Source organism: Dipteris shenzhenensis, chromosome 14 (assembly GCF_047967505.1).
Source record: "Dipteris shenzhenensis isolate YYH24624 ecotype China chromosome 14, Dip_SZ_1.0, whole genome shotgun sequence".
Classification (NCBI taxonomy): domain Eukaryota; kingdom Viridiplantae; phylum Streptophyta; class Polypodiopsida; order Gleicheniales; family Dipteridaceae; genus Dipteris; species Dipteris shenzhenensis.
Genome location: NC_141609.1, coordinates 30,875,449 through 30,887,757, shown reverse-complemented (window position 1 = coordinate 30,887,757; position 12,309 = coordinate 30,875,449). Strand labels below are relative to the sequence as shown.

General features: G+C 41.4%; 1 pseudogene; it reads right to left on the bottom strand.

Moving 5' to 3' along the window:
- Positions 1-9,325: 9,325 nt before the first annotated feature.
- Positions 9,326-10,714, bottom strand: LOC147894462 (G-type lectin S-receptor-like serine/threonine-protein kinase SD2-5 pseudogene; annotated as a pseudogene).
- Between the last annotated feature and the right edge of the window lie 1,595 nt (positions 10,715-12,309).

Here is a 12,309-nt window from a genome sequence, read left to right as displayed (position 1 = left end):
TAGTCATGCATGGTCCACATCAAGATACCCCTTACCAAAATATCATTGGTATGTCTAGGAGCTCTGGAAATATCAAAGAACCACACTCCTCTCCGTAAGATCTTTAACTCCTCTATCAAAGGTGCCATATACTCATCCATATTTTTGGCCTTGTACTTCTCTGGCACAAGTAGTGTAAGCATGAGGTGTCCCTTCTTTATTGTTAGCCTGTACATGATGTAGTGCCCCTAAAAATAGAATCCATCATGTCCACCATACCCTCGTCATCATCTGGCACATCCAAGAGACTATAGTCTTCTTTAAAGTGTGAAGGTATATGCACATCCTCGCCACCTTCTCATCCTATCTCAAGATTTTGTGTAAATATAAGATCTTGTCTCAAGGTTTTGTGTCATAATGGTATCCAATATTAATCACGAACTCAAAGAGCATTGACTTACCGATGATCCATCACCACGTACAACACCAACAGTGGGTATTGGTTCGGGCTTCTCCCCATGCATCTGCAAGTGGCGCATGACAATACGATGTTGATGGTGTACTTCTGGCTTGCAATGAGTGCAATGACAATACAGCCTCTCTGTAAGCCACTCTACATTCCTGGGCATTGGCGCATCATCTGACAAGCTTCCACTCATCCCTTCCATTTACACACCTCCAAAATCACAACATGAGCTACAAGGAAATCTATTAAGATCCAAAAAATAGCCACCCATGAGCTCTTTTCCTCTCTTCTAACAATAAGTGCCTTGAACCATCACTATATAGCGACGCTTTGTCCTGTTTCATCGCTATATAGCGATTGACCAGCGTCGCTATATAGCATCGCTAGGGAGCTAAAACCCGAAACCCCATGCGATGCCGTCTTTCAGATCTCTATTGCACGAAAAGTAAAAATCTCACCTCCCACCTTATATTCAACGACCTCACTTTCCTCCTCTCTATTCCCCACACTCCTCACCCCTACCTAACCCCTCTCCTAACACTTGTGCTCCCTCTCCACCCTTCTCCCTCTATGCTTGTGTGAAAGGAAGTTTTTCAAGAAGATGTGTCTCTTTCAGTAATGTAGGTTCATTTTTTATGAGATTTCATTTTGTGAGTGTTGAAGCATGTTTCTCCTTGTATTGCTAAGCCTATGTGCTAATTTTCATGCTTGATTTTCAGAGGTTAAGGACAAAAACCGAGATTTGGTGAAAGAAAGAAGACTCACCTCTTCTTTTTTTGGTATTTCTCTTCCTCCTCGTTCTCCTTGTTTGTAGGCTTATGCTTGTCTCCTCAATCCAATCTCTTTGAAAAGTTGCTTCGCCAAACTCCTCCTTTCTCTAACTAGTTATCTAAAAAAATGATATGTTTCCTCTTTTTTGTAGGGCCAGTCCACGAAACACCGAGCGGGACTTTTCTAGGTAAGAATGTGCTTCCTTTTTTTCCCTTTTGTTATTTTCGTTATTTCCATTGGCCTGCAGCCAATGCCAGTGATGGGTGTAGAAACCATCTCTTTCCCTCTCTTCTCTTATTCCCTCTTCTTCCCCTCTTTTCCTCCCTCTTTCTCCTGCTCTCTTTCCCTCATATGCTCATGCATAACCATAAGCATATGGTTTCTCTCTTTTTCTCTTATGCATATGCTTTTCCTTCTCTTATGCTTATGGTCTTTTCCCCTCTTCTTTTTCTTCCCTCTCTTCACTTTTCCCCTCTTCCTTATCTTCTTTTTATAAGCATATGTCCATGCCTATGCCTATGCTTATGCTTATGCATGAGCATATGCTCATATGCTCATGCATAAGCATAAGCATATGTCTCCTTCTCCTTCAATCTCTTTTTCTCCTCTTTTCATAAGCATATGTATTTGCGTATGCTTATGCTTATGCATGACCATATGCTCATATGCTCATGCATAAGCACAAGCATATGATTTCTCTCTTTTTCTCTGATGCAATCTCCTTTTTTCCCTCTTCCTTCTCTTCTTTTTCCACTCTTTTCAATCTCTTTTTTCCTTGTTTCAATCTCTTTTCCCCTCTTCCTTCTCTTATGCTTATGCTCTTTTTCCCTGTTTCTTCTCGTATGCTTATGCTCTTTCCTCTTGTATTGTTCCCCTCTTTTGATTCCTTCTCTTCTTTTTCCCTCTTCTTTTTCGCCTCTTTCAATCTCTTTTCCGCACTTCCTTCTCTTATGCTTATGCTCTTTTCATAAGCATATGCCTATGCCTTCTCTTCTTTTTCCCTCTTCTTTTTCGCCTCTTTCAATCTCTTTTCCCCACTTCCTTCTCTTATGCTTATGCTCTTTTCATAAGCATATGCCTATGCCTATGCTTATGCTTATGCATGAGCATATGTTCATATGCTCATGCATATGCATAAGCATATGCTTTCTCTCTTTTCCTCTTATGCATATGCTTTTCCTTCTCTTATGCTTATGCTATTTTCCCCTCTTCTTTTTGTTAGAACATGAAGTCAAGTTGAGTGTTCTAGTGTGTACTAGGAACTAGTATTTGTGTGAGAGTATCACGTGTCATATTGGGAATTATCCCATATACACTAGGTACTTTAGTTTGTGTGTGCACTCTATAAGAGTGTTGTACTTCCTTGTGTCAAATCAGAGGAGTCTACATCTACATCAAGCTTTCTATCATGTGAGTACATTTGGTTATCATTGCACTTGTATCTTCATTTTGTTCTTTCCATTTCGTTCTTGCACCTTCACTTTTTCCCCTCTTTCAATCTCTTTTTCCCTCTTCCTTATCTTCTTTTCATAAGCATATGCTTATACCTATGCTTATGCTTATGGATGAGTATATGCTCATATGCTCATACATAAGCATAAGCATATGTCTCCTTCTCCTTCTCCTCCTTCTTTCTTTCTCTTCTTTTTCCTTCTCCTTCAATCTCTTTTTCTCCTCTTTTCATAAGCATATGTATTTGCCTATGCTTATGCATGAACATATGCTCATATGCTTATGCATAAGCACAAGCATATGCTTTCTCTCTTTTTCTCTTATGCTCATATGCTCATGCATAAGCATATGCATATGCTTTCTTTCTTTTTCTCTTATGCTCTTTTTCCCTCTTCTTTTTCCCCTCTTTTCAATCTCTTTTTCCCCTCTTTCAATCTCTTTTTCTCACTTTCTTCGCTTATGCTTATGCTCTTTTTCCCTCTTCCTTCTCTTATGTTTATGCTCTCTTCCTCTCTTCTTTTTCCCCTCTTTCGATCTCTTTTCCCCTCTTCCTTCTCTTCTTTTCCCCTCTTCTTTTTCCCCTCTTTCAATCTCTTTTCCCCTCTTCCTTCTCTTATGCTTATGCTCTTTTCATCAGCATATGCCTATGCCTATGCTTATGTTTATGCTTCTGCATGAGCATATGCTTATGCTTATGCTTATGCATAAGCATAAGCATATGCTTTCTCCTTTTTCTCTTGTGAATATGTTTTTCCTTCTCTTATGCTTATGCTTCTCTTTTCTCTTATGCTTCTCTTATGCTTATGCTTCTTTTCTTAGTCATATTCGGTTCTTTTTGTTGAGATATCGAGCTCCACTCGTGATATGCCAGGGTGATCGTTGTGCATTTATGTCACCGACTTATTAGCTATAGATAAAGTTGGTACACTATGCATTAATAATATTTGGATGACAGCTATCTTTATGTACCCTAGTTAGTGGCTTAGTTAGTATGCCACCTTAGTTACTAAGTTTGGTTTGAGACCCACATATAGGGTTCACCTATTCTTTTGTACTTAGAGTTCTTTTGGCTTTCACAACTAAGAAGAGGAAAACTATTTTCAGCCTCCACCTTTGTGTATATTCCCCCATTGTGTATGTGAGAAAGCTACAAGTGAGACTGCTTCCTTCTCTCCCACTCTCTTCACATGGTATAAGAGCTCGGTTTGTGGTAAGGAGCTCAAGAAAGCAAACCAAGTTCGCGGTGTCCTAGTAAGAGGATCAGTGTTGCTTTTCTTTTTTTTTGGGTTTGCGAGCAAATCTTTGTAGATAGCACAGTCCAAAAGTGCAAGAGTGCATTGTCTTAGATTGGGACGCCCTTTGTGGTGTCGCGAGAGGGCACTATATGCATTTGGGGCCATTTCGGGGCCCGTTTTGGTGGCGGAAGTTTTTCGCAGGTACTCAAGAAAGAGCCTAGTTTTTGATGTGCAACCACTGTTCTGCAGGTCGATGAAAAGTTATCATAGAAATTACATCGTATGCCTATGCGCAGAGATATTGGGAGTGACAAAATCATTCTTATTGCCTGTTGATGCATAATTTTCACTAGGAAGTGATTGTGTGGTCAAATACCACTCTTGTCAATTTTGCAGATTTACCCTTGTGAGGTAGAAGAAGTAATTTTTTGTAGTGACAGAATATTTTACAGTGTTCTGTAATGGCGCCTGATGCTCTTTCACACATTGTTACTGAAAAGCTTGACAAGAACAACTTCCAACCATGGAAGTTTAGAATGACGAATTTCCTCAAGGGAAAAGGCTATTGGGAGTTCATTACTGGAGCTGAACAAGAACCAATTATACCCAATGTTCCCAATCAACAAGAGTTGCAGGTATTTAAAGGCTCGCGTGAGAGAGCCATAAAAGTTATGTACTGGCTATCTATCAGTATTTCAGATTCTATGATTGTGCATATTTAGGATGCAAGCACGCCGAAGGATGCATGGGATATCTTGACAAAAATGTATAGCACAAATATGCAAGCCAAGAAAATGCAGCTCAAGCAGGAGTTGCATAATGTGTAGAGAGAAAATATGAGCATCGATGACTACCACATGAAGGTGAAGAAGATTGCAGATGCACTTGCTTCTATTGGGTCGCTAGTGGAAGATGATGATTTAGTTTTTGTGACCTTGAATGGTCTAGGAAAGAATTATGCACAATTCCGGACATCCATTGCCATCCGTGAGAATTTTTTTTATTTTGAGGAGTTGATTGCTCTTCTAATTTCGGAAGAGCAGAGAAATAATGGTGCATCTTCTTCAGGAGGAACTTCAAAAGAACCTGTCTTCTACTCTAATGCTGGAAGAGGTAGAGCATGCCGATTTGGAAGCCATGGTAGAAATCAAAATATGCAGCAAATTCAAGAAAACCAGTCCTATGGAGGAGGTCATGGTAACTTTAGATGCAGGGGGAGCCAAAGAGGTTGTGGATGGCAGAGAGGCCAAAATGCAAACAACAATGTTGAATGCTACTACTGTGGTAAAATGGGTCATATGGTTAAAGACTGCTATAAAAAGCAGAATGACATCATGACTAGAAAATTGCAACAAGGCAATTATGCATGCTCTAGTAGAAAGGGTGATGACAGAAATGAGCATCTGTTCATCTGTTTATGGTGCAGCACATGACCAATTCTGTGACAAGTGTAGAAGAAAGCAATGATGTGTGGTATGTTGATTCAGATGTATCAAACCACATGACAGGTCATGCAAAATGGATGCAGGATGCAAGGAAAATGAAAAGACCAGGATTTGTGGAGACTGGTGACGATACTACACATTCTATTATGTAGATTGGTAAAACTCCTTTGTCTATGCAAGATGGAAAAAAGAAATACCTGTCTGATGTATTTCATGTCCCGAATATCACCAAGAACCTGGTTTCTGTTGGTCAAATGGTTGAGCAGGGCTTGCAAGTTAGATTTAATCCTTATGGATGCTTTGTTGAGGATATGAAAAATAAAGGTCACTTGATAGCAAAAGGGAAGAAGAAGGACAGGATGTTTACGTTGGATGCGGACATGCCTGACTTGAGTGCAGTAATGTTTGCACATGGGACCGATGTAGTTGTAGATATTGATATCTAGCATAAACGCATTGGTCATGTTAATGTACAGCGACTTAAATTAATGCAGGCCCAAAATATTATTGCAGGATTGCCTAAGTTCAAGGTTGCAAAAATGCATAAGGTATGTGAAGCCTGTCAATTTGAAAAACAGGCAAGGAAACCATTTCTTAGATATGCTCAAGAGAGTAACAGGCCATTGGAATTAATCCATTTTGATGTATGGACTACTAAAGCTGCATCTATTGGAGGTGTCATTATTTTATCACTTTTATTGATGACTACAGCAGAAAAGTTTGGGTGTATTTTATGAAAAAGAAAAGTGAAGTGTTTGGGCATTTCAAAGCTTTTAAAGCTATGGTTGAAAAAGAAATAGGCCTGCAAATAAAATGCCTAAGGTCAGAGGAAGGGGGAGAGTACCTCTCAAATGAGTTTGCAAGTTTCCTACAGGAGCATGGCATAAAGCAGCAATATTCATGTAGTCATACCCCATAGCAAAATGGACTTGCAGAAAGGAAAAACAGGCATATTAGAGAGGTATCTCATGCCATGCATTGCAAAATTAAAAAAACATAAGCTTTTGCATACCTGAGACCTAGTAGCAATCAATAATCTTCTCTCTGGAGTTACCAATATATAATTTGAAAGCCTTTCTATTGTCTTCATATGTGGTCCTATATAACAATTATTATTGAAAAATACATGCACATAGATTGCAACACAAGCCTAACAATACAAGATACACATGATTCAAAAAATAATAACACAATAGTGAGCTTTTATTTAGGACATGTACTGCCCAAAATAGGACACAATGCCCAAAAGTCAACCACACAATAAAACACAAATGTACTTAAGATGAATGGCCTTCTCAAGGATTAGTTTTGCCCAACTCACTATAGGACAACTAACCCAAGATTCATCCATTGCATAGTACCTATGTTAAAAACAACACACGAGGACTACTACTGCCCAATAATAGGACTAGTAGCCCACAATACACAACAAATAGCATACAATCACAAGCAACACATGAGAATAAATAGTAGGACTACTCTTGCCCAAAGAAGGACAAATGGCCCAAATACCTAAACACAAACTCTACAAGTAGTAAACTGAGTGTCAAAGGTCCTTGCAATGATACGTATCATGGACTACGCTTGCCCAAGAAAGGACAAATAGCCCAATCCACGTAACAAGCTAGGTCTCATCAACACTCTAAAGAAATGTCTATATCAAGCACCAACACAACCCGAGTAGGACAAATGGCCCAATCAACAAATCATTTCAGAGCTTAGTTCTACGAACAATGAACAACCAAGCCTTAGCAAGGGTGTGCTACCCAAGGAGCTGTCTCTACACGCTTCTCCAAATCTGGGCACTACATTATGTATTTAGAAAGCCTGTTGAGATTTAGCCATCTCCTGGTGGGGCCCGTCGGGCTATTGCAATAGCCCACCTAGAATAAATTGCCTGCCGAGAAAATGGATTATCCCAACGGGATAATTAAATAGCCGGTTTATCGATGGTTAATCTTTGACTGGTTATGATAATACACACGTTGTTAGCCCAAAATAGGACACAATGCCCAAAAGTCAACCACACAATAAAACACAAATGCACTAAAGATGAATGGCCTTCTCAAGGATTAGTTTTGCCCAACTCACTATAGGACAACTAACCCAAGATTCATCCATTGCACAGTACCTATGTTAGAAACAACACACGAGGACTACTACTGCCCAATAATAGGACTAGTAGCCCACAATACACAACAAATAGCATACAATCACAAGCAACACGTGAGAATAAATAGTAGGACTACTCTTGCCCAAAGAAGGACAAATGGCCCACAAATCCTACAAGTAATAAACTGAGTGTCAAAGGTCCTTGCAATGATACGTATCATGGACTACCCTTGCCCAAGAAAGGACAAATAGCCCAACAAGCTAGGTCTCATCAACACTCTAAAGAAATGTCTATATCAAGCACCAACACAGCCCGAGTAGGACAAATGGCCCAATCAACAAATCATTTCAGAGCTTAGTTCTACGAACAATGAACAACCAAGCCTTAGCAAGGGTGTGCTACCCAAGGAGCTGTCTCTACACGCTTCTCCAAATCTAGGCACTACATTATGTATTTAGAAAGCCTGTCAGGATTCAGCCATCTCTTGGTGGGGCCTGTTGGGCTATTGCAATAGCCCATCGGGAATAAATTGCCTGCCGAGAAAATGGGATAATTAAATAGCCAGTTTATCGATGGTTAATCTTTGCGGTTATGATAATACACACGTTGTTAGCATGAGTTTATAACATAAGTACGCAACGTTAATAACATGTTCACATTTACAATATTACATTAACATAATCCCTGATACCACCTCAATGTCATTTTTAGGATTTAGGGACTGTGTGGGCTATGAGGTTTTTCCTTAGGAGCTTATTGTATCCTCGCATAATGAAACTATTTACGAATGCATCATTTTGACATACACTCTAGATAATTGTATGTTGAAGTATGTTGCTTGCATTTAAATATTATTTTGTTGTGTTTATAAATGTCCTTTTGTTGTGTTATTGGTATAAGAGATTAGCATATAAGCCTTGCCAACAACACTAACATTGACCATGACACTCTTGATAGATCTAGCTCAGATCTAGTGATGTTGGTAGAATTTCAACCCTTGCCATCGGGCATAACAAACGTCTTTCTCTCTTACTTGCTCTCACTTCGTGTGTGTGCATGTATGTGTATAGGCGCATGTGCGTGCGTGCGTGCGTGCGTGTGCGTGTGTGTGTGTGTGTGTGTTCACCTTCTCCTCTTGGCCTAGGCAGTAAATCAAAAACTCATAGTCATAAAATATTTGCATTAATTAAAACACGAATTGCATACAAATATAAAAAACTTATCTTTCAAAATTCGGAATTATCCTCTAACCACCAACATTGAGTGAGCCAAATGAATTTTTATTTCTAGAATAAAGACATTTTACCACCTTGAGACCCAGTGGAGTGGGTCTCAAACCCTTAGTACACGGGTCAAGCTTAAAGGATGCTTCAAGCAATTGGTGCAGACGGACTCGATAGCTTTACTTGGATTATGAGGCATTGAATTTTCTCGAGTTATCTAGTAAGCCGACATTATAGGATTCCTAAAAGTCAGAAGAAATAACCAGTTACCACACCGATTGTTCGCTCACCTGTAAGATTTTCTCAATCAACGCACGTGTTCTACACTAGACTCTAATTGCTTGCATGAAGTGCAGGAAAAGAATTAACTACTCTCCTGCTACATGTTCCGTTGTATTGTTTCATTAGATTAGCTCTTTGGACAGTTTTGTGTGCATCAACTGCGGGAGAAGAGTTAGGTCTGTATGCACCAAGAACTGACGATAACTTGGTTGCTCTGTTGTATTTCTAAACAAACGCAGCCGTTGTGTGAATGATCTGCAGGAGCATGTTTCCAGGTAGCTTTCTATGCCAAATCTAACGAAATCATAGACGCAAAAAATTCGAACATGCTAGGGATTCTGTAAGATGTCTTGCTCTCTCTATGCGCAACAAATTTCAAGTGAGCATTCCGTGAAACTGGTCACTTCAATGGCTGTTGGATCGTCGACTTCCCCCATCATCGGCTTCCCCCCATCCTCTGTATAGAAGTTGCGTGACTCCGGAGGCTCCTTCACCTCCTCCTTCCCCTCCAGCATCCGCACGACCTTGCCCATCGTTGGTCTCCTCGTTGCCTTCTCCTGTATACACCACAACGCAACGCTGACGCTCAGTTCAGCTTGCTTCCGATACTCCTTGTTCATCACCACCTCGCCCTGCACCTCAAGATCCACAATCTCTATCCCTCTGCCTTCTCTTAGCTTCCTGAAGGCCATGGCGGGCAAGTACCAGGTCTCCGGATCGTCCTGCGATTGATCAACGCTCCTTCTCCCGCTCACCAGTTCCAACAGAAGCATTCCGTAGCTGTAAACATCCGTCTTGTTGTCTATGCCCCCTGATAGCAGCCACTCGGGCGCTAAGTACCCTGGAGTGCCCCGCATGGTCGTAACCAGCCGGCTCTGATCCCTGTCCATGCTCCGAGATAGCCCAAAATCCGACACCTTCGCCCTGAATTGTTCGTCCAAGAGAATGTTCTCAGGCTTCACATCCAAATGCAAAATTGTCCCCTCGCACTCCTCGTGCAGATATGCTAGGCCCCGAGCTGTGTCCACGGCGATGCTGAACCTTGTCCCCCAATTCAGAATCACTTTGGTTGACTCTGTTTCGGGATCCCTGCATTTGAAGATCCATCGATCCAGCGAACCTCTCGGCATGAGCTCGTAAACCAGCAGTCTCTGCACACCGTCTAAGCAAAATCCTCTCAAGGACACTAGATTCAGGTGTCGAATCCTGGAGATCGTCGCGACCTCTGCACAGAATTCTTTCTGACCCCTGCCTTCTTTCTCCAACCTCTTCACGGCAACTTTGTTGCCATCTAGTGGCAGAATACCTTCGTACACCGACCCGAAGCCGCCTCGTCCCAGCTTCTTTCTAAAATTTTCGGTGATGCTCTCCAATTCCTTGTAGGAAAACCTTGTAGGTAGCCCGGACAACGACGCCATGAAATCGGCATCGATCTCTTCAGCTTTCATTTCGAACGCAGCCATCGCACGCTGCACATCTTCCTGAGACCTCAGACGAAATTCATACCGGCGTAATGAAAACCACAGTGTAAATTGGAAGCAAATGCAAAAAACAAGCAGGGCTATGAAAAGGGGCAGAGGATGCTCATTTGCCGCTATAAAGGTGGAGGAGACGACTAGAAGGGTGACATTTAGAGCTGAGAAGGCACTCAAGCAGGTGATCAATTTTGAGCTTTGCCTCCAAGACTGCATGATGAAGAAGAAGAAGGAGACACTAGCCTAGGACGCCGGCTTGCTAGAAGAGGAGCATCCACTGGAGACTCTCTGTGGTTCCCTCAGGACCTTCGCTCCCCAGATTTTCATTCGTAAAACTGGTTGTGCCTCTCCCTCGTATGACTCTGTTTCTAGCATCCGATCCGGCCATTGCCTTCAAACACGCCAACTCTAAGCAGGATGTTCCCTCAAGACTCCGCCTTCATCAACGATCCACCACTCATAGATGTTGCCTAGAAGAGGGTAAGTAACTCCCTTGGTGGCTCAGGAAATAGATGGACCATGTGTGTGCAATGAGCGGCCGAATAGAAAGAACTTTTAAGGCTTTGAAAGAAAGAAAAGGGAAGAGAGTCTCAAGAGAGGGAATACGAAGTGATATTCATTATCAATAGAGTGAGACTCCACTCCAAGGAAACTCAAAATACTACAAGCACAAGGGAGAAGAAGAGGTTTCATACATACAAGAGGAAGCGGAGGCTCCAAGACTACTCATAGGAGAGAATCAACTAGAGAGAGATGGACTCAAGAGTCTATATAAGAGAATATCGACAAGAGGGAGAGAAGGCTCATGGAAGAGGCTTCAGGAGATTAGAGCTACAATAACATGAGGCCTAATGGTAGAAGAGATGATGAACAAGGGAGACGAGGGCTCCTTTTATAGAGATTTTATCACCCTACTTTACCCATTTACAATTGTTGCCTATAGATTCCTTTCCCCATTAATCACATAACCCCGTATGTCACCATCCATGTCCTTTTTGGCTACTCTTGCCATGTGTCCCATCAAAAGATGGTCAAGACTCTTAAAATATTGAGAAAGTCAAGAGTCTCCCCACATGGAGCCCATAGGGACCCTCTCTTTCCTATGTCCACATCGTCCTTATTCCACATAGGAATTCTAGAAAGATTCCTCTTGATTCCACACTCCTAGACTTTGAGACTAGAGGAGGCTTGAGGAGACTAGAGCTATAGCAACATGAGACCTAATGCTTGATTCCTCTTGATTCCACACTCCTAGACTTTGAGACTAGAGGAGGCTTGAGGAGACTTTGATTACACTCATGGAAGAGGCTTGAGGAGACTAGAGCTATAGCAACATGAGACCTAATGGTGGAAGAGATGATGAACAAGAAAGAGGAGGGCTCCTTTTATAGAGATTTTATTACCCTCCTTCACCCATTTACAATTGTTGCTTGTAGATTCCTTTTCCCATCAATCACATAAGCCCGTATGTCACCATCCATGTCCTTTTTGGCTACTCTTGTCATGTGTCCCATCAAAAGATGATCAAAACTCTTAAAATATTGAGAAAGTCAAGAGTCTCCCCACATGGAGCCCATAGGGACCCTCTCTTTTTCATATGTCCACATCGTCCTTATTTCACATAGGAATTCTACAAGGATTCCTCTTGACTCCACACTCCTCCACATGCCTTCCACACGCTTGGCATGTGATCTCTCTTATATTATTGGAACACATGGACATGAGCCCACCTCTTTATATGACTCACTCTTACTATTTTCTAAAAATCCCATAATATCCCATACACAAATAACTCTCATCCCATACCAAGGTATTTATCATTCATACACATCGTATTTACAATGATCCATTCCACTCATCCTCTCAAT